Genomic DNA, 21,071 nt, shown 5'->3' with positions numbered 1-21,071 from the left:
AATGGTGAAATAAAAGGAAGACAAAATGAGGCCATGGGTCTCAGCGTTACTCTAAACCTGTGGTTCTAATCTTTTTTGGGTCATGGATTCCTTTGAGAATTTAACGAAAGCTACAGATCCTCTCTCCACAAAAAATAAACGGAACCAAAATGCAGCATATTCTCTTAGGAACATTATGGACACTCCCCCAACCATACCCCTTAAGGATCCAAAGACCCTCAGTTTATCGCCTTTGCTTAGAATTTGCATCTCTAGCCACATCTAACTAGGGCAATCCAAACTCACCAACCACTGTTTTTCAGAGGTCATACCAACACCAAGGGAAACTGAGGACAGAGGTGATGGCTTTAGCACCTGCTAAACCACAAGGGTCCCTACTCCTCTTGTTACCTGATTCATGTTATTAAGCCACAATAACAAACTATAGGGTGAGGATGTTCTCTCTCTCCCACTGGAATGTAAGAAATTCAAAAGCAGGGACCATATCAGATAGCATTACGTATTCCACCTAGGGCTGTACACACTCTAGACAATTAATTGTTGATTTGGTTTACTAAAGAACAGACTTACAACAATCTGCACATTATCTCTTATGGTAAAATGAGATAAACTCACATAGTACAGGAAAAGATAATGCTACAGAACTGGAAGATTTTAAAATGCCTTCCTAAACTGGACCCCTCGAGCTTGATGTGCAAGAATAAGCCTGTAAAAAATGTGCTTTCTCATCTCTGAAAGCAGGGGTTTGGCCATCTATGGCACATACGCGGGTTCACAGCAAACTACAGCCACCATTCCTTACAGGCCTCAGTGAAACTGCCAGTGGAGGCTGAGAGAGTGTGAGGTGTGCTGCTTGCTGCTTGCTGCTTCCTGCTTCCTGGAGCAATTTATTCAAGACACATTCCCCAAGTTATCCAGGATGCTGAGATTCCTGGGTTCTATGCCTGGGAGATAAAATAATGAAAAGTACAGTCCTTCAAGGAGCTTAAGATGTAGTTGGACAAAGAGAAAGGAAAAGAAAACAGGCAGTTCAAACACACGGTAGTAAGTACATCAGGGGCAAACTCAGACAAGGTCTGACCACTGATGGTCAATCAGGGAAGGCTTTCTGAGAGAAACAAAATCCGAGCCAGATCTAGAGCGCCTGCGTGGCTCAGTCAGTCAAGTGTCTGAGTCCTGATTTCAGTTCGGGTCGTGATCTCAGGGTCATGGGATCAAGCCCCAAGTTGGGCTCCATGCTCAGCATGGATTCTCTTAAGATTCTCTCTGTCTCCCTCTCTCTCTCGCTGCTCCTCTCCCCTGCTCGCGCAGACGCTCTAAAACTTAAAAAAAAAAAAAAAAGCCAGATCTAAAGAATTAAAATAAATTAGTTAAGTTTTTGTTGCTTTGGTTGGGATGGGGGTAGCAGGAGAACACCCCAGATAAAAGGAAACAGTACATGAAAAAGGCCCAGAAGCTAGGATTTCTGGAAGAGCTACATTCAACATGGCTGGAACACTGGGCGTAAGGAGGGAAGTGGACAGAGACAGGCACAGCTCCTGGAGGGGGGCGGGGGGTGCTTATATAAACCAAATCTATGTATGCTTCCCCCTTGCTGAAGTCACAACCCTGAAATGCTCTGGCTCTTCTTGGCTTTAAAAAAAGGGGAGGGGGACGCCTGGGTGGCTCAGTTGGTTCAGCTTCCTAACTCTCAGCTTTGGCTCAGGTCATGATCTCATGGTTGGTGAGTTAGAGCCCCGTGCCGGGCTTTGCGCTGATGGCGCTGGGCCCTCTTGGGATTTCACTCTCCCCTTCTCTCTACCCCTCCCCAGCTAGCTCGCTCTCTCTCAAAATAAATTAAAAAAAACGCGAAACAAAACAAACACACAAAAACCAAACAAACAAAAAACACAACAACTTATTTTGGAATGACTTTAGAGTTACAGAAGAGTTGCAGATATGACAGAGCTGCCATACTCGATTCACCCAGCTTCCCCTAAGATTAACATAACCATTGCAGCTGTGCCAAAACGAAGACATTATCTTTGGTAAAAAAAAACTAAACCAGAGATTTCATTTGCATTTTACCATTTTTCCATTAATTCTCTTTTCTGTTCCAGGACCCAATCCAAGATTCCCCGATTCCCCTTAATTCAAAGACTTTTAAAAATTCCTTCCTTGGGCACCTGGGTGGCTCAGTCGGTTAAGCGTCCGACTTCAGCTCAGGTCATCTCACGGTTCTTGAGTTCGAGCCCTCCATCGGGCTTGGGCTCAGGGTTGACAGATTCTGTGTCTACCTCCTTCTCTGCCCCACCCATTTGCATTCTGTCTCTCTCTCCGCTTCCCATCCATCCCCCAACATCAATAGCCCACTCTGAAGGTAAAAACGTCATTTCAAAGCAGAATGGAAGTTACCAACACAGGTAATATGAAATAGGAAAAACTGTTAGGGATTAAAGGAAATTTGACAAAAAATGAAATCAATGACATCTTTACACAGGAAAGATGCATGCACGCTCTCACACACACACACACACACACACACACACACACAATGTTCACAAAAACAACTTGGCTTAAGGTGCCGCTTCCACTATGGAAGAGAAAAGAAATTCAAGCAGACCCGCTTCTGCTTCTTCCATCTTGCCAGCAAGGAATAAATCCCTTTAATTTCTCTTCTCCAAATACCCCCACCACCCCAAGGAGCCAAGCCAAAATCCCCTGAACGCCCAACTCATCCTCAAAACAAAATGCTGGCAAAATCATCTGGGCTGTGGAAGAGGAAAGAAGGATGATTCATCCTCTTTCCTAGATTTTCACTAAGAACTCTAAGCGTTAGGACAGAATTCCATTATGTCACAACAATCTTTATAAAGGCACTTGACCAAAATTAGTCATAACTTGCTTCTGTTACATGTATGACCTGCATTCTAAGCCTCCATCTCCTAAAATTCCAAAATCTGCAACAACCTTGATAAATGTTGATTTCTAGAGGGGCGCCTGGCTGCCTTAGTCAGAAGGGCCTGCGAACTCTTGATCCCGGGATTGTGAGTTTTGAGTCCCACGTTGGGTGTAGAGATTACTAAAAAAATTAAATAAATAGGAGTTCCTGGTGGCTCAGTGTGTTGAGCAACTGACTCTTGATTTCAGCTCAGGTCATGATCTCACGGTTTGTGGGTTGGAGCCCCGCATCGGGCTCTATGCTGACAGTGCAGAGCCTGCTCAGGGTTCTCCCTCTCTCCATTCCTCTCCTCCTTGTTCTTTCTCTCTCTCTCTCTCAAAATAAATAAACTTAAAAAATAATTTTTTTAAAGAAAACAATAAACGAATAAATAAAAGTTTTTTTAAAATGGATTTCTAGAATCAAGGATGAATCCTATGCAGAAATCACTGCAATGTCAATGAAAACTGGCAATTTTGTCTACAAGTAAAACACAATTGTTAACAATGGTTATCCCTGGAAGGCAGAATTTAAGGAATATTTCCTTTATTATTTCTGCTATTGAGGGCTATTTGTCAAACAGTCATCAAATACATCAAGGAGCATGGTCCTATGCCAGAGTTAGAAGAGACAAGAAAACAAAAAAACAAACTCTCTTGTGGAGCGTATAGTGTAGATCTGCACTCCCCAATACCCTGGCCATTGAAAGTTTCATCAAAATTAAATAAGACTTAAAATTCAGTTTCTCGGTCCCACTAGCTACATTTCAAGTAGAAACTTAACAGTACAGAAAGTTCTATTAGACAAGGCTGATCTGCAAAGAAGCCCTGATGCTAATTCAGACCTTGGAAATAGGGAGGAATGGGGAAGGTTTCCGGAAAGACAAATATATATTTGAAATGGGTATTAAAGTGAGCATTCCAGGCCAACTGATGGCAGACAGCACATGCCACGGACCTTCCCTGCATCATACAGCACCAAAATTTCCAGGGCAATTCCCCAAAAACCAAAATACTTTAAGGAAGCATTATAAAAACGAATTGGGTGATAGGCTTTGATTTATATTTTGCTGAAATAAACTTAGATGAAAATACCTAAAATGAGAAAAACAGATGATAAACTCCAATAAGGATCTCACTAAAAACGAGGAAGGAAAACAGAACTGGAATTAACTGCCAGATCATTCTGGAAATCTTTAACAGGTAAGCCAAACTAAGGATCAAGGGGACAAACCAAAGAATTCGCTATGCTCATCCAAATACCTTTCAGTGGGAGAAATATTTCCCAATAATCGAGGTCAATATGTGAATCGAAGGTGATTAACCCCAGGGAGGGAGGGAGGGAGGGAGGGAGGGAGAGAGAGAGAGAGAGAGAGAGAGAGAAGAGCACACATACAAAACCAGCCCAGTAGACAGCTGTATAACAATTTGGTACTTTGGGAGGTGGGAGGGGTAATCCTCTTTTCTCTGAATGTTCCTACATTACCTAGCATGTGCTGCCTCAATTTCCTCATACATAAAATGGATACAAGGAAAGTATCTATTTCTGAGGGCTATTATGAGGATTCTTTGAGTTAAAAGATATAAAGCACACAGAACAATGTTTGGTACGTAGGAAAGGACTAAGGAAGCAAAGGCTACTATTATCGCAGAAGCTTCTGAGGACCCAGCTTCACTTGGTGGAAAGGAAACAGATTTCCCCAGGGGTGAGCCCAGAGGAAGGAGGATGCTGTACTGACTGTATTAGGAAGAGCGGTTTGAAAAGTCCAATCCAGGGGCACCTGGCTGGCTCAGTCAGTCAAGTGTCCAACTTGATACTAGCTCAGGTCATGATCTCGTGGTTATGAGACTGAGCCCTGTACCGGGCTCCGCGCTGAGCATGTAGGATGCTTGGGTCTCTCTCGGTCTTGGTCTTGGTCTCTCTCTCTCTCTCTCTCTCAGATAAATAAACTTAAAAAAAAAAAAAAAAAAAAAGCCCAATCCATTCCAGCATTCCAGGTTGAGGAAGCTTTGTAGACACCTTCCAACCATGTCCTATGGGCTATGACAACGCCCAAAGCCAAGGAGGGGACAACTGCTAGAACTTTGGATTTAGCTTTAGGATTTAGCTGTGGACCCCTGATATGCTGGTTTAGTATTATCAGTGTTCAATTTTTTTTTTTTCAAAAATCTCTCTGGTCTGCCCAGCTAGACTACTCTATCCCTCATTCGGGCATTAATTAGGCGCCTGTGACAAGTCAGGCACTTTACAAGGCAATAGAAAAGCACTAAGGGTTTTCAAGCAAGGGAATGCAAGTCAGGTTTTTGTTTAGTGACTTGCAGAGAGAATAAACGAGAGAGGAAATTATGTAGAGAAGGATACCTTGCAAGAGACTTCTACCGTCAAGCACACTACCTTACTTTTTGGATTTCCCAATGGCATACACTGTGGATTTCACTTGACTGGCTCCCAACGAATATTTGACTTCCCTGTGAGAACCCCTAGCAATTTAGCATTCACTATACGACAAACATTTCATTCTTTACCTCAGCTTCTCACAATAACCCAGCGAAGCAGATACCAGTACCTTTACTTTACACATGAGAAAACTTAAAGAAGAGGCTCAGGGAAGTCAAACAGCTTGTTTAAGGTGACAGAATAAATGGGGAAGTGGGATATGAATTTACGTCTGGCTGTCTAAATACCTAGCCACACATTATTGGTGCTGGCCTGGGGCAAAGTCTTCCCCAGTCTACGTAAAAATGAGATTTAGAAACATATGCCTACACATGTCCATATAAGGCTGCCAACTTCCTTGAGAAAGGCTACCTTTTATTTTGATACTAGATCCTATTTTTTATAAAATAATAGTGAGGAAGGTTTTTCATTCTTTTTTTTTTAATGCCCTCCTTGGCAAAACTACAAATTACAAAATTTGTATGTCTCTTCCCTCCACCACTTTCCTTTTTTTTTTTTAAGTTTATTTATTTTGAGAGAGAGGAGAGAGAGAGCACGTACACATGAGTGGGGTAGAGGCAGAAAGAGGGAGAGAGAATTTCAAGCACGCTCCATGCTGTCAGCGCAGAGCCCGATGTGGGGTTCGAGCTCACAAACCGTGAGATCGGGCCCCAAGCTGAGATCAAGTCAGCACTCAGGCGCCCCTCCCACTATCATTTTCAACTGGTCTATAAAAGCCAAGTCCGGGAACCACTACACTAATAATGACATTTACATAGCACTTACCATGACCCAAGCATTATTTTAAGCTTCTTAAATATACCATCCCTTTGAACTGCACAGTGACTCGGGGAGTAAACACTACCATATTCCCCTTTTTATAGATGAGGTGCCTGAGGCACTAAAGTTTGAGTCTTGTCTGAGAGCGCAGAGCTGGCCAGAGGTAGGACTGGGGACTTGAAGGGAGGCCTATGTGTCTCGGTGAGAATACCTGAGGCCGCAGTCCTAACATTGTGAAAGCAAACAGACCTCAACCACTGCTATTTGGCCTATGACCTATAACATTTAGATGTGTGAGACACTTACTGATAAGACCCGAAAACTGACTGCTACCTGGGGGCAAGTTACAAGATAACACATCAGTAGCACTCGTTGCTCTGCAGAGTCAAAATGCCTGCACGCTGCCCTTGTAGCCCTCTTCCGTGGCGGTTACCTGAACAGTTTAATTAACCAAATTGTTCTCTTTCGTTCCCCCGAGAAAACTGAAAGGCTTTCCAACCTTAAAGAGTTTGCACATTCATCTTGGCATTCAGTTCTCAAAAGAAATCTAGAATCAGAACACAAAAGCCTTTGTGGTAGGTAGAGTACGTACCCAGGCTCATTTTATAGACAAGAATTTAAATGAAAATAAATGACTTGTCCAAGGTAACAAAGTTGGTGAGAAGCAAAATGAAAACGGACGGCAGAGAGGGTTCTGTACGTGGCTTGAGGAATCCTAAGAATGAAAGGACTGAAAGACGGCAGAGACTACTTTTTCCTGGTTTCTATCTAAAACATATACCTTTAGGGAGCACCTGGGTGGCTCAAGTCAGTTAAGCGTCTGACTCTTGATTTTGACTCAGGTCATGATCTCACGGTTCATGAGACCAAGCCCTTCGTGGGGCTCTGCGCTGACAGCATGGAACCTGCTTGGGATTCTCTCTCTCCCTCTCTCTGCCCACCCCTCACCTCCCTCTCCCTCTCTGACTCCCCCTGCCCCTGCACTGACTCGAGTACACTCTCCTCTCAAAAATAAAGTTAAAAAAACTAATAAAGTAAAATAAAACATAAGATAAAATGTATGCCTTTAATTCAACAAATATTGTGTTCCTACTGACAGGTTCTAGGATATATGCGCCCAGTGGGTTAACAGAATAAATGGGAGAATAAAAAAAAACTCCTGTGGTGCTTCCAAACCTATTTTGCAATTTCTTCCTGCTGTCTGAATGTAAACCCCCTCACATTTCAATTGAACCACAGGTCTTCCAGTATTCTCTCTCATGAAAGAATGACCAGTAAATAAATGTGTGTGTGCAAACGTCTTAGTAATTAACAACAATAAAAACAAGGTAAAAATTTAAATCTCCAAATTATTCCTTATTCAAGATAAAATATGAACTTGGACCATATTCTTAAGAAGTTCTTTCTTATCATAAGACGAAATCTATCTTCCTAGTCTACCTATTCTTGTGTTGAAATGTTTGGTCACACTTCTCTAAGATAAGATCAGGAAAAATCAGGCCACTGACCTTCTAAATATTTTACTTTCTGGCACAGAAACAGGATGTTCCTTGTTTCACCTGTAAGGGAAGAATTGCTTTTGTTTTAATAAATGGCATATAAACTCTCGCAGGGAGGAAGAGACGTGTTTTGTATAACTAGTACTCTCAACAGCGTGGACACCCAAATATTGGTTGAATGGGAAGGAAAAAGGAAAAATAAAACCTGTTTCCCTGTATCTCTATCCTCTGGAGCTACAAACCTATAGGTTTATTCCTTCTTCTGCTTAATAGCCCTAAATTATTTAAATCTTAAAGAATTTTGGTTCATAGAAGGGAAGATGTAACTAATGTCATGTCCATTCTTGATTTTGGCCAAGAAAAAGGGAAAATAATATATGAATGGCTTCTCTTTTTAAAAAAAATTTTTTTTAAGTTTATTTATTTTTGAGGCAGAGAGAAAGACAGAGCATGAACAGGGGAAGGGCAGAGAGAGGGAGACACAGAATCCGAAGCAGGCTCCAGGCTCTGAGCTGTCAGCATAGAGCCCGACTCGGGCTTCAAACTCATGGACCACGAGATCATGAGCTGAGCCAAAGTCAGATGCTCAAACGACTGAGCCACCAAGTGCCCCTTCTCTCTCTTAAAACAAGCATCGGGGGACACCCTGCTGAAAAGAGAACTAATGGATTAGCTATGTGATCAGCCACAAAGCAGACTTCAGTTCTCTTCTCTGGGGTACACTCAATTCTTTTTTTTTTTTAATGTTTTATTTTAGTTTTGAGAGAGGGAGAGAAGGAGAGAGAGAGAGAGAGAGAGAGAGGGAGAGGGATAGGGAGAGAGAGACGGCATGAGTGGGGGAGGAGCAGAGAGAGAGGGAGACACGGAATCCGAAGCAGGCTCCAGGCTCCGAGCTGTCAGCACAGAGCCCGACGTGGGGCTCGAACCCATGAACCGTGAGATCATGACCTGAGCCAAAGTCAGACACCTAACCGACTGAGCCACCCAGGCTCTATAAAGTGAGAACTACGGCTCTGAACCATGCTACCTCAGGAACCTACTAGCTGTGTGACCTTGGGCAAGTCCCTTCTAAAAGCCTCAGTTCCCAGGCTACAAAATAAAATACCACCTACCTCAGAGAACTGAGGGGAACACTCTGCAGTCTCCTGGTACACAATAAGCATATTGTTATCAAATGCTAATGCAGCTAATAACTAATTCAATTATTATTCTAAGAAAGGGCGACTGCTTTAACCTTCAAAGGAACTAGAATCCAGCAGATATCACTATGACTAATTTCTTGGTTTTCAGCTCAATTTTTCCTTCATGTGTTTATAACACCAAACATAATACAATCATACGGAAGTAAACAAAAAAAAAAACAAAACACCTTATCCTTTTGTTAAAAAATAGTAGGAGAAAAATTTTTACTCAAAATTCTACAACACAGAGATAAATACAAACAGCACTTTGGCATGTTTCTTTTAGTTTTCCCATATATATTTTTAAATACCTGGGATCATACTGTTTATAGTTCTATATCCCACTTTTTTCTCATAGTTAATTTTATTTTCTGTGTACTTTCCCATGTCAAGAATTCTCCAAAAAACATCCTTTTCAAATGACTCCGTATTTTTCCATAAAGCAACCATTTCTCTAAGGTTAAACATTTATTTACTGTTTATTTTTTATACACATCACTAGAGTCAGTATCTCTGTGTACAATCTTGGTCCTCATCTCTATTTCTTGGTCCATACACAATCTGTATGTTGATCAAGGATTTTATGTCACTTAAAACATTGTCAAAATGCTTTTTAGAAAGTTCACACCAGTTTTTGTGTCTGACAGTCCTGATCGCAATGACTATTACCTATTTCCTTTTAATTCCCAGCAAACAGAGACCCAAAACCTCTGGAATTACAATACAAATGGGGAAGATCTGTTATTAAAAGAATGCTTTCGTCACTTGTGGTAATTTGTACCAGGTCACTATTATTCCATTCTCTCTCTCTTTTTTTATGTTTACGTATTTATTGGGGGGGAGGAGCAAACAGAGAGAGGGGGAGAGAATCCCAAGCAGTCTCCGTGCTGTCTGTGCAGTCCAATGTGGGGCTCAGTCTCACGAACACTGAGATCATGACCTGAGCCTAAATCAAGAGTCAGCCAACAAACTTGGAAAAGTTACAAATATCACTCAATACAATTCACTTTCTATATTAAAGTCAGGATTTAAATGCCTCTCAAATAATTTTCAACTTATTAATAAGTGTATGGATAAGGAAATGATGCCCCATTATATGAAAAAGCTGTGTAGACAATATGTAGAAAATTCAGAAATGTAAACTTTAAGTTTTATGTACTTGTCTACACGTAAGTTGTACCTTAATTTTTTTAATAAAAAAAAATTTAGAGGATCTGTACACAAGAAAACATATGTATTCCTTGTATTCACACAGAACATGAAATCCTAACTATTTTAGCTAATGCTGCCGTTTTTAAGCCTTTATGGCTGTTGGCTAATGCTGGGCATAGGCCAACAGTGGAGACTCACTGCCTGAGCACTGAGAGGACTTTTTCCCTTTTCCTCATTTACCAAAAGTTTTATCTGCATTCCTCTGGTGACTGACCAATCAGAGGAAGAAATCTCCTAGAAGGCAGCAACATTCAAAAAGTATTCAATTATTTCAGGCCATTAGAAATGGTACCACAAAAGCAGCATCCACCACCCTTCTACCTACAAACTTAACACATCTGGAAAATAAAGACCTAGTGATACTTTTATCACCAACCATTCAAGTACACTAATCCCAGTGAAATAATTCCCTTGAAGTGAAAGCCACTCTAGTTAAAGATGCAGATTTCGAGAATCTAATAATCTTGTATTAATGCAGTACTGGCTTTCATTTGTACACAATCAATTTGCTACTGAACAAAGAATCCTTTTTAATTGCCCATGGCAATTAACGGTAATCATTTTCTTTTGTCTTATTCCTAAGAACTACAGGCTACAATAGATGAAGCCGGGATTTTGACCTTTCTTTTAAATGGAGACAGGGAGAAGTACAATGCAACCTTTTTTTTTTTTAATTTTTTACACTTCAGGAAGCTATTAGTCGCAGCTAGCCAACATACTTTTACCCCAACATTATTTAATAACTTTTTGAATCGTGTTTTTGAAAAAAAGCCTTGTAGAGAGTGCCACACAAATAAGGGGCAAGGTGTAGTTTTATCTGTAAGTTTCTAGTTGCGTAGAGTGTTTTCTCTTGAAAATTGTCAATCAGGAACCACTCAGATACTTTCCTACTTACCAAAGAAAATACAGCTTAAAGGAATCATTACATGACCAAACATGTCTTTCTTCTTTCCTTTGGACTACTTTACTTATATACAGTTTTGTTTGTTATACCCGGGTTTGAATCCAGGTCAGAATTCAACCGCTCAACTTTCTCCACATGCTGGCTAGAATGACAAGCTGGTACTTGGAGCTATAGATTCTTTTTCAAAGTAATGTGACACAGAACCTACTGTGTGCTCAGTAGTCTCTGAATATGGAAGCCTTTAAGACTGTTAATATGGGGCTGCCTCTCAAATGCAGAAATTTATCAGAACAGTCTATTCAACACGTGCTTCCCTCACCCACTTTATATTATTATATAGAGAGTTAACCGTTCACAACTATAAATTCCTTAAGGGGATGAACTATAGCTTATTCTTACATCCCAGAAACACAAGGCAGACTAATAAAATAAACACGGATTTTAAAATTAGACAGACATAGCTCTTGACTTATTAGCTGTGTAACTCTGGCCAAGACACTTATGACACAATATGTATATATACATGAGGATTAAATGCTGACCAGGAGGGCATGCCCTCTGAGAGTTTAAAGTCTAAAAATGGCCATTATATTTGGTGCACATCTCTCCACCCACCTACCGCACAGATAAAAACAAAAAGGCTTTGGCACCTGTTGGGTTCAATCAACATATATGTAGCAGGGGGCCTACTAGTACAAGGTGATTTTGCTAGGTGTGATGGGAAATAAAAGATACAGGAGGGTCCCCACCCTTAAGGAGTTTACCATCTGGAGAAAGGAAACAATTAAGCATCATTAGCTAAAATAAAGCAGAATGGGAACCAATGAGTACAATCCCTTCATCTTTCCAATGAAGAAACGTTAGCCCAGAGAAGTGAAAACGATTTGTCGAAAGTCACACAGCTAGTAAGCAGCAGAGTCAGGGCTAGGACCGGAGTTTCTTCGTTATCAACTCAACATTCTTTATGCCATAGGAAGCTGCCTCTCAATTTGTTCAAATTTGCCAAGTGCAAATATTACCATAATGACCAGCAAAAAAACATTTCCCAATAATAATGCAGAGACACTAGAAGAACAAAAAAGGTATGAAATACCACAGATACACCATGCAACAGTCACAACTGCCACAAATTTCATAAAATGAAAACGCTCATTTCAATAAAGGAAGATGAAGGAGATAGGCAAGTCTGGCTATTTTCAACTAAAGTAAATACTACTTTCCTGTGATGATGGCTCATGGCTGAAAAGTACCTGGTTCTCTGCTAATATATCAACTTAATGGTGTCTCCCAACCCCAAAGAAGCAAATAAATGAAAATCAGACTGCCAGATGCCGAAAGTTATTTTCAAGAATTCTTCATAGATGAAGCCTCATTAAAGCACTGTATCAAAAATTAAATAAAAATAAACTTTCAGGAAGATGAACATGAATGATTTGTTTGCACTTCTTAATACCAGCAATTCAAGTACTATTCAGACATTGCTATTTGAGAGCCTAGGTCAACAATGACTCAGCTTGAAAGATTCCATATTGCTTTTAAAAGCGGCGTAAGGTTTTAAGTTATGTAGTCAATACAATCTGGATGCCACTCTCCCCCAAAATGATAAACTCTAATTTTCACATGAATGGCTGAAAAAGAGACAGTGTTTATGTTTGAAAAAGTATATGACAAAGGCAATCCAATTCGTTTTACTGCATCTCCCAGAGAAAGGGCCCTTCCTTACCCCCCAATTCCAGGCTACAGGATTTGATGTAGGGGAGGGAAAGAGGTGGGGGTGGGATTAAGACCAGCACCAAGAGTCCAGTCCCAATCCCAGCTCTAACTTGGTATGTGGTCCAGGACAACAAGAATCTAAAATCAGAGCTGGAGAGCACACTACACTTCAGACTGGGAATGTGAAGCCCAGAGAAGTGAAGTGATTTGTTCACGGTTCCCACTAATTAGGTTAAGGCCTAGACCAGAAGGTCTGCTGCCTGTATTTCCAGTACGCCTTCAATTATGACAGGAAGCCTGTCACCATGCCCTGTGCGAGTTCATTTTCCCATCTGTAAATGAGGAGGCTAGACTAGGCACGGGTCTTCCAACTGTGTTGTCCAAACCCAAGGGATTTCTGCTAATCGCTTTCCCTCTTCAAGCAAAGACTCTCCAAGTTTATGTATTTCATATAGTGTGAAAAAGAAATTTTAAACAACTAGACTAGATGATCGATAAAACGTCACACTGGCTGGGTAAATTAAGACACCCAGGTGGGGAATGACAACAGTCAAGGCAGATCACAGGAAGGCCCTGCAGGTGGCTTCACACCTCTCAGAAGGCCCTCCACCTCGCAGACTGAAGATGTGAGAGCAGAGCCTAGAGGGAGATGGACAAACACTCTCACCTCATCAATCTCCAACTGTATTGACCTCATGTGTCTCCTCATCACATAAGAGACCACAGAAACACCTGAGAGGCTACAGTTTACAGTCATCTGTGAAACCCTCGCTCCTCCCAGATTATCCTTCGCCAAAAGTTACCATCAGGCCAAAGGATCTGCACGTGGACAACTTCTTCCATGTAACCTGTATCAAGAAGAATGACTTTTCTGATTTTTTTTTTATTGTCCTAAATGCTTTGGCCTTAATCGTGCCAAGAAAAAAAGAGAAAATAGGCAAGGGAAGGGGGAAATGGTCAAAAGGATAGTTCAAAAAGAAAAACAGCAAGGGAAGAACTCTGATCAGACTAGTATTACAAGAATTTTCTAGGCACTGCAGGAGACCTTAAGACGCGTTACTAGGCTGAAAACAGTCATCTACCGCCATCTCCTGCTCCCCATCCCATTCCCAATTGGCATATTAACTGTTCCAGAAGGCCAAGGCTACCACCTCAGATTTCTGTAGCACCCAATTCCATCATGAAAGCAAATGCTGACACCGAGGTTGGAGCCTCTGCTACCATCAGAGAAATCTGACAATCTTTGTAACATCAGTTACCAGTTTAGGAAGAAAAATCAGCTTTGTTCTTCTGTCTCTTCTCTTCCTATTATGTAAGCTTAGGGTTTGGGCATGGAGAAACTTTCTATGCTGCCAGTGATGTCAAAACTCTGAAACACAAATTTAAGCAATGCTGCACACACAGTTGTTTTAATTCTTAATTAGCTATCACTTCCCCATTAAGAATAAAAAACAACTATTTATACCTACGTGGAAAACAAATTCTAAAATAAATCCAGAGAATGAATCATAATTCACAAGGCCAAAATTAAAAAATGAATGGAAACCAACAGGAAGATGAACCAAAATTCAAGTCAATAATGGTGAAGACACATGCTATAGGTAATTAAAATTGCCAGACTCTGCTTGGCAGAAAATTTAAGACCTAAGAAGTCAGAAGCTAAAGAACCAAATGGATGTACCATCTAGCCCCCCTCACTGTATCATATACAAATGTCCTAACTTTTGATGAGTCAATAGTCCAATTCTGCAGATAACAGTGAATGCTCTTTTATTTCAAGTGTTCTCGTAGAACTATTTCTAAATAAGTGCTGAAGTAAACAAAGTTTGATCAGAGCTCAGTTAAGAAATAAAAGTCCTTCCAGTAAATGCTCCTCCACAGCTGGATGGCTGCTTTAATATGCAATTGCCCTAGGCCACAGGGATAAAAAAAAAAAAAAAATCAGGCTTTTGATTTACTTAAGAAATAAAATAAATAAACCCATAACATGCAAAGGTTCCCGCTCCCAAATTAAGGACAGAAAATGGTTAGATGGCTTCTCTGTAAAACACACCTCTTTCTCTGAGTCAATTTCCTGAACCCCACTCCCAACGTAAGATCACTAAAGAAAAAGCTTGAGAAAAGGTAGCTAAGGTAATAATTTCTCAGGTAATAAGACCAAAAATCCAATCGTATCAGCCAGTTCCTGGCACTCTTTTCTCACTCTACCAAATCAGGTCACTCACAAGGCTTGGGGAATGTCAGGGCCCACCCACAGACTCCTTGTACACCACTGAGTCCCCCACCCCCACCCCGCCCCCCCCCTCCAGCACGGATCTGCCCAGAGGCATTCAGCTCCGGTGGCTGGGAGCTGCCTGCAACACCAGAGGGCAGAAATCTGAGTGACACTTGGCACTCTCTCTTTCAACAAACAACCGCAACGGGCTTTCCAAACTCAGGCCTTAATTATTTTGAAGACCAGGAAGCCAGAGCCTTCCTGGGGCAGAGGTGAAAAGAAGTAAGCCCACCCTCCCAAAGGTCACACAGCCAACCCGAAGCCATTAGGGAAGGCAAGACTGCAGCTTCTGCAGCCCCAGAGCAGTAAACACCAAATGTGGCCATAACCCCTGGTGGGACTGGGGAGAACTTGAGAACTAGCATTTCCCCAGCCAGAGGTAAAACAAAAATTAGACTGTCATGGGGTGGGGGGGAGGCAAAAAAGCACACTTGTAAGTTCTCCCAAGGGGTGCTGGCTTGGAGGTGGAGGTGGGGAAAGGGTACAACTGTCTCTTTACAATAGCTCAGAGAAGGAGGAAGGGAAAGTAAGAGGAAAAACAAAAAACAAAAAAACCTGTGAGCTGCTGCACTCTCCTGTTCTGAAGGACACAAAGCTGCAAAGCCCAGGGATCTGAAGGGGCTGGGGAGTGAGACAGGAGTGAGAAAAATAAAGGTCCGGGGGAGGGTAATGGAAAGAGACCTGCCCCCTCACCACCACGAACCTTGGCAGAAGTAGGGGAAACGGGGCAGACATTCCCAGACTCCGGAGAGCAATAACCAGCCAACCACCCCCCATCTATTCTACCCAGGTCTCACAGGATCCTTGGGGATAAAACCCTGAGGGTCGGGTGCTGAGTGAATCTTCGGTCTAAACCACAGTCTAGAGAACCCTGGATCCAACCTAGCCCCTTCCCCTCCAAAGCTGAGTACTGGAGGGTAGAGGAAGACAAGACTGAAACGGGGAGCACTCAGTGGGGATGGGTGGGTCAAGGGTGGGGAGCTGGGAAAAAGCAAGCCTGATAGGAGCCAAACGGGAAGAGAAGGCGCTTGGCAGGACACAAGGGGAAAGAAAAGGTGAGGAAAGTCAAGGTAGAACAGAATTGGGAAACGGGTATCAAAAGAGAGGGAGAATCTATCCAACCACTGAGATGGCTCCAAGAGGGAGCTGGGGGTGGGGAGGCAGCCGATGATCAGAAAGAATGGTTGAGAAGACATCTCTACCACTGGGCAGAACTGGGGGAAGAACTCAAGAAGGAGGTAAAAAGCAGGACAAAGGAGAGAGAATACATGAAAGGAGAGATTGGAGGTCGAGGCCTGAATCAAAATGGTGGGGGAAAGAGGAGGTAAGGTGGAAACTTAAGTATTGAGAGGTAACACGGGTGGGATGCAGTTACAGAGAGACCAGGATTAAAGAGAACCACTCCAAGAGGGGAACAGCAATAGGAAAGTTAAAATGAGTCCAAAAAAAAAAGAAAAAAGAAAAAAGAAAAAATAGGGGGGCAAGTGGACAGCTCCAAAAGGGGCAGAGCTGGGAGGAAAATGTTACAGCAGATGGGGCAGAACTGAAAGAGCAGGTGCAAAAAGGATTTGGGGCAGGCCTGCGAGATGCAGCAGAATGGGAAGGAAAGGGGGTGATGGATCAGAGAAGTTATCAAAGATTTAGGGAGGTAAAGGGCAAGTCTAAGAAGGGCCAGAATGGAGAGAGGAGAGGACTGAGAGCGAAGAGGAGGCTGGAAGCAGGTCTCAAGCAGAGAAGAACGGAAGGGGAAACAGGTCAAAGAAAGAGGGAGCGAATGAATGAGACAGCTCAACAGTGCCAATGAGGAGGTGGGGTGGAAAGGAAACCGCAAGAACACTGGACAGAACTGGGGCCTGCAGGGCAGCACTGAGGCTGCGGACAGGCTGAGTTAGAGAGGTCAGAGAAATGAATGGCAGAAATGAGAGCTGCAGGGTCACAGAAGGGGGAGGAGGCTGCTTCATGGAAGGCAGAGTCAGGGAAAGCGAGCAGGTAAGAGGGCACAGCAAGATCTGAGATTGGGCAAAGGGCAGATCGGGAAGGTAGAAAGGTCTGGAAGAGTGGGGAAAAGGCGGGGGGGGGGGGGGCTCTGAACGGCAAATGGGAGCCAGATCTGCGAAGGGGAAGAGGCAAGCATGGTGCATCCCAGTCCGAGAGGGGGCAGGGGACTGAACTGAGGCATGGAAGGGTCGGAGAGGCAAGGGGCATCCGGGAGATGCACGGGGTTCCGCGAGTGGGCAGTAGGGCCCAAGGCGGTGGAATTAAGTCCAAGGAGAAGACCTAGGGCCAGCAGTGCCAAGACGAACAAGGTCTCAGATGGATCTCGAAGGAGGTGGAGCTGCAGGTCTTAGAGGGACAGTTGCTGGGGGTGCAAGAGAGGACGGGTAACAGTAGACGGGTCAAAGAAGGGAACGGATCAAGGGTGGTGTGAGTGGAATCGAAGAAGGGGCAGGACGGACACGAATCTCCAAGTGAAGGTCCAGAATCAAGGGATGCAGAAATGCAGAAGGGTCACTGAGGAGGTGGGTCGCTAGAGGACCGCAGAGTCCAGGAGGGGCGAAGGGCGCTACTGACGGGCGGAAAAGGGAAGGGGGAGGCGCAGAATTGGGAGAAGAGTGGCTTAAGTGAGGAGGGGGTGGCCGAGGCAGGCACCGAGATCCCAAATGGGTCGGAAGGTGGGGGCAGCCGCGGGGACAGCAGGGCTGGGGCGAGCAGGGGCAGGTCCGAAGGGCAAGCGGGCCCCGTGGGCCGGGCCGCTGCGCGAAGCAGCGGGGCCGGCGGGGCCCGGGGGGCTGGGGGGCCGCTCCCTCCCCTCCCCCTCCGGCTCCTCCATTGTTCGCGGGCTCCGGGCCCCGCCGTCCCCGCCTCCCCTTGGACCCCGCAGCGGGGCGGCGCCCGGCCTCGCCGCCGGGGCCCGCGAGCTCGCGCACTCACCAGCTGGGCGCCCTCAGCGCGGCTCCGGCCTCCAGGATCCCAGCAGAGGCGACGGCGGCCCCGGCGCCATGTTCTGCTGCTCCTCGTCCAGCGGCGGCTGAGGCGGCGGCGGCGGCGGCGGCGGCGGCGGCGGCTCCGGCGGCGGGGGGCCGGGCGGACCCTCCCTCGCGGGCTCCCTCCTCCGCCTCCTCCACCTCCTCCTCCCGCCGCGCCGCGGCTCTCCCTCGGGGCGGGGGGGCGGGGAGGGGAAGGGGGGAGGGGCGGGAACCAGGGGGAGGGCGGACCAGCCTCGCTCGCTCGCTCCCTCCCTCCCTCGCAATGGCGGCGGCGGCGCCTCCTTCCTGCGGCCGCCGCTCCCGCCGCGCGCGCCCCTCGCCAACTGCGCGTGCGTGGCACGCGGACCGTTGCAGGAGGATAACGGCCCCTGGGCGCGCGCCGCAAGGGGATAACCGGCGCCAGGCAGGAGATGAGGCGAGGGCGTCTACGCACCCGTGGGGCTCAGTGCCACTACCGCGGCCTCTGGCTGGGAACGGGCGCGGAGGCCATAGTGCGCGTGCGCCCCAAAGAAATGCCGCTACTGCGGTGGCTGCGACGCGAGACGGCACCAGGCAGCCTGCGACCGGGCTGAGGGAACGGGGTGGGCAAGTGCGCGTGCGCGGGAGGGGCTGCCTAGCGCGAGACGGAGGGAGTGGCCCGCGGGAGTCGCGCGCGGCCTTGCGCGCGCCAGAAGCAGCCGATCCCCTCCTTGCGGGGGCTCGTGGAGAAAGCAGGAGGGGAGAGACATGGCCCGGCTTTGGGGGCGGGGGCGAAGGGCGCGATCCCGCTCGCGCGGGACCTGACCAGCCAATGGGAGGCAAGGGGAGGTGGGTTTGCCGCGCAAGCCTCAGCCCCTGGAATAACGGAGGAGGAGAGAGGGGGCGACGTAACGTGGGGCAGCGGGGAGGGGCTGAGGAGCAGAGAGGACACCCAGCGAGGGAGTTGATTGGGGAACACGAGGAGGCGTGGCCCGCCTCACCCCAATCCATGCCGGGCAATTTGTCGTTCCGGAAGAAGGGGCAGGGCCGGGGAGCGCGTGCTCTTTCCCTCGGCGGTGATGAAAATCTGCAGGCAACGCGCTGGTGGATACGAATTGGCTTGGGATTCTGTGTTCGACCGATGCCCGGGAGAGGGACGAGGGTACGCTCCTGCGTACAGCCCTGACCTCCAAGTCAGCGTTGTGCAAATGACTGCAAATCAAATGTCAGTTCCGGCCCGTGGAGGGTAACAGTAGTGATGGGAAGGGGGCACTGCGGTAACCCTTGAGTTCTGAACCGAGGAGGGGTTCCTCTGGGATCCCTCCGGAAGTACGCGTCGTGGAAGATGAGCGTTCTGGGCATCCAGTCAGTATTTACGGAATGCATGAAGAAAGGCTGTTTCCTATTGCATTTTTGCGTTTCTTTCTTCAGTCTCTTCATCTACAAAATGGAATAATAATCGTACCTCCCTCATGGGGTTGCTGAGAGAATTAAATGAGCTGTATCGGTTAAGTACTAAAAACTGCTTTGCAAACGTTGATAAAATTACATGCACTCAAGTTTTAAAACATCCCATTAAATAAAGGTTTTTTTGATTACCGATCAGAGTCGTTTCCCTTGACTTTTTTTAACTTGGCATTTTTATGCATATAATCTGATTTTTAGATGTGCATTACTTTCCTTTCATTTTGTTTTGTTTTTCCGAGTTTGTTTAGCCAGTCAAGTGCGTGGCCCAGGTTTTCTTTAGGCTGTCATCGCGAACCTTGGTTCCTAAATTATTTTGAGATCACTTGAGGGAACACCGGATCCCCCCACCTCAAATTACTTCATACGTCTTTTTAACTCCCAATGCAATGTTCCAGGTCGTTCCATTCTTGGAAAGACTGTGAGCACCCAGAATAGAGAAGACTGGGTTCACTCTGGACCTAGATGTCCTTCTCTCTGTCTTTTGGAGCCTGTCAATTCTACCTTTGTGCTTCGACTCTCAGCTTAAAATCACTTCCTCAGAGCAGCCTCCCAGATTTGGTCTGACTCATCCTTTGATGAAAACAGGTACTTTATGCTAGGTGACATTGTGTTAAACATTTTTTTAATTTATCGAGAGAGAGAGAGAGAGAGGGCACCAGCGAGGGAAGGGCAGAGAGAGAGAATCCCAAGTAGGCTCTGCACTATCAGCACAGAACCGTGAGATCATGACCTGTGACTAAACCAAGAGTCGGACGCTTAACTGACTGAGCCACTCAGGTACCCTATACTAGGTGATATTCTAAAGCACATTAAACATATGAACCCACCTAATCCTCAATATGAGTAGGTTATACAGTAAAACCTTGGTTTGCAAGCATAATTCATTCAGGAAACATGTTTGTAATCCAAAGCATGTATCAGAGCAAATTTCAAGAACCACTGGCTCAGTTGTGATCATGTGACATTCAGTATGACATACCACTCACTCGTATTGCAAGACATCGCTCGTTTATCAAGTTAAAATTAGAAATGTTTGCTCGTCTTGCGGAACACTTGCAGAACAAGTTACTCACCATAAAAGGTTTTACGTAGGTGTCATAGTTGTACTAAACCAAGACCCAGGAAGGTTATACAGCTAGTAATTGGCAGACTCGAGATTCAAACCCAGATAATGCGGATCAGATGACTACAACTTATTACTTCTTTATAGCACTACACCAGGGCTTGAAGTTCTGTATTGGCATCACCATTTTATGTGTGAGCCCTTTGAAGGCAGGGGCTAGTTCTGCAGTCTGGCAAATGGCCCACAATAAATACTAGTTAATAAATAAATGAATGAATCCCATGCTAAACAAAGGGGATGGCCGAAAAGACACAGTCCTGTCTAAGGACTAACTCTTACCCCTTTTTCAGATGCTAGCTCATATGACCCCCTCTTCCAGGAGGCTCTCCCTAAGACGCAGGCTTGGTCTGGTGCTTCCTCTAGGTTCTCACAGCCCCGTTGGGCCCTTCATCCAATCCCTGACCACCCTGGGTTGTCCCCGCCTGGCAACAGGTCTTTGTCTTCCATCAGACTGTGAACCCCCTGAGGGCAGGGCCAGGGCTATCTCAGTCACTGTCGATGTCTCCAGCACAGGTCCAAGCACAAGGCAGGGTCTCAGGCAGTGTTTTCCTTGAATGAACAATTGAACTATCAAGGAGGGTCTTCCCAGCTCTGCAATTCTTTCCAGTTTGCCAGA

At 45.2% G+C, this 21,071-nt stretch overlaps 1 protein-coding gene across 1 annotated transcript in view; it reads right to left on the bottom strand.

Moving 5' to 3' along the window:
• ARHGAP35 (Rho GTPase activating protein 35) overlaps positions 1-17,964 on the bottom strand; it is a 120,882-nt gene extending 102,918 nt beyond the window's left edge. The window contains exon 1 of the mRNA XM_053905526.1: positions 17,852-17,964. The gene's annotated coding sequence lies outside the window, so the exon portion shown is untranslated. The remainder of the gene's footprint in view (positions 1-17,851) is intronic.
• Positions 17,965-21,071: the final 3,107 nt, after the last annotated feature.

Source organism: Panthera pardus, unplaced genomic scaffold (assembly GCF_024362965.1).
Source record: "Panthera pardus isolate Hobbes unplaced genomic scaffold, ASM2436296v1 HiC_scaffold_18, whole genome shotgun sequence".
Taxonomy (NCBI): domain Eukaryota; kingdom Metazoa; phylum Chordata; class Mammalia; order Carnivora; family Felidae; genus Panthera; species Panthera pardus.
Note: the sequence above shows the minus strand (reverse complement) of the source record. Positions and strands in the feature narration are given on the sequence as shown.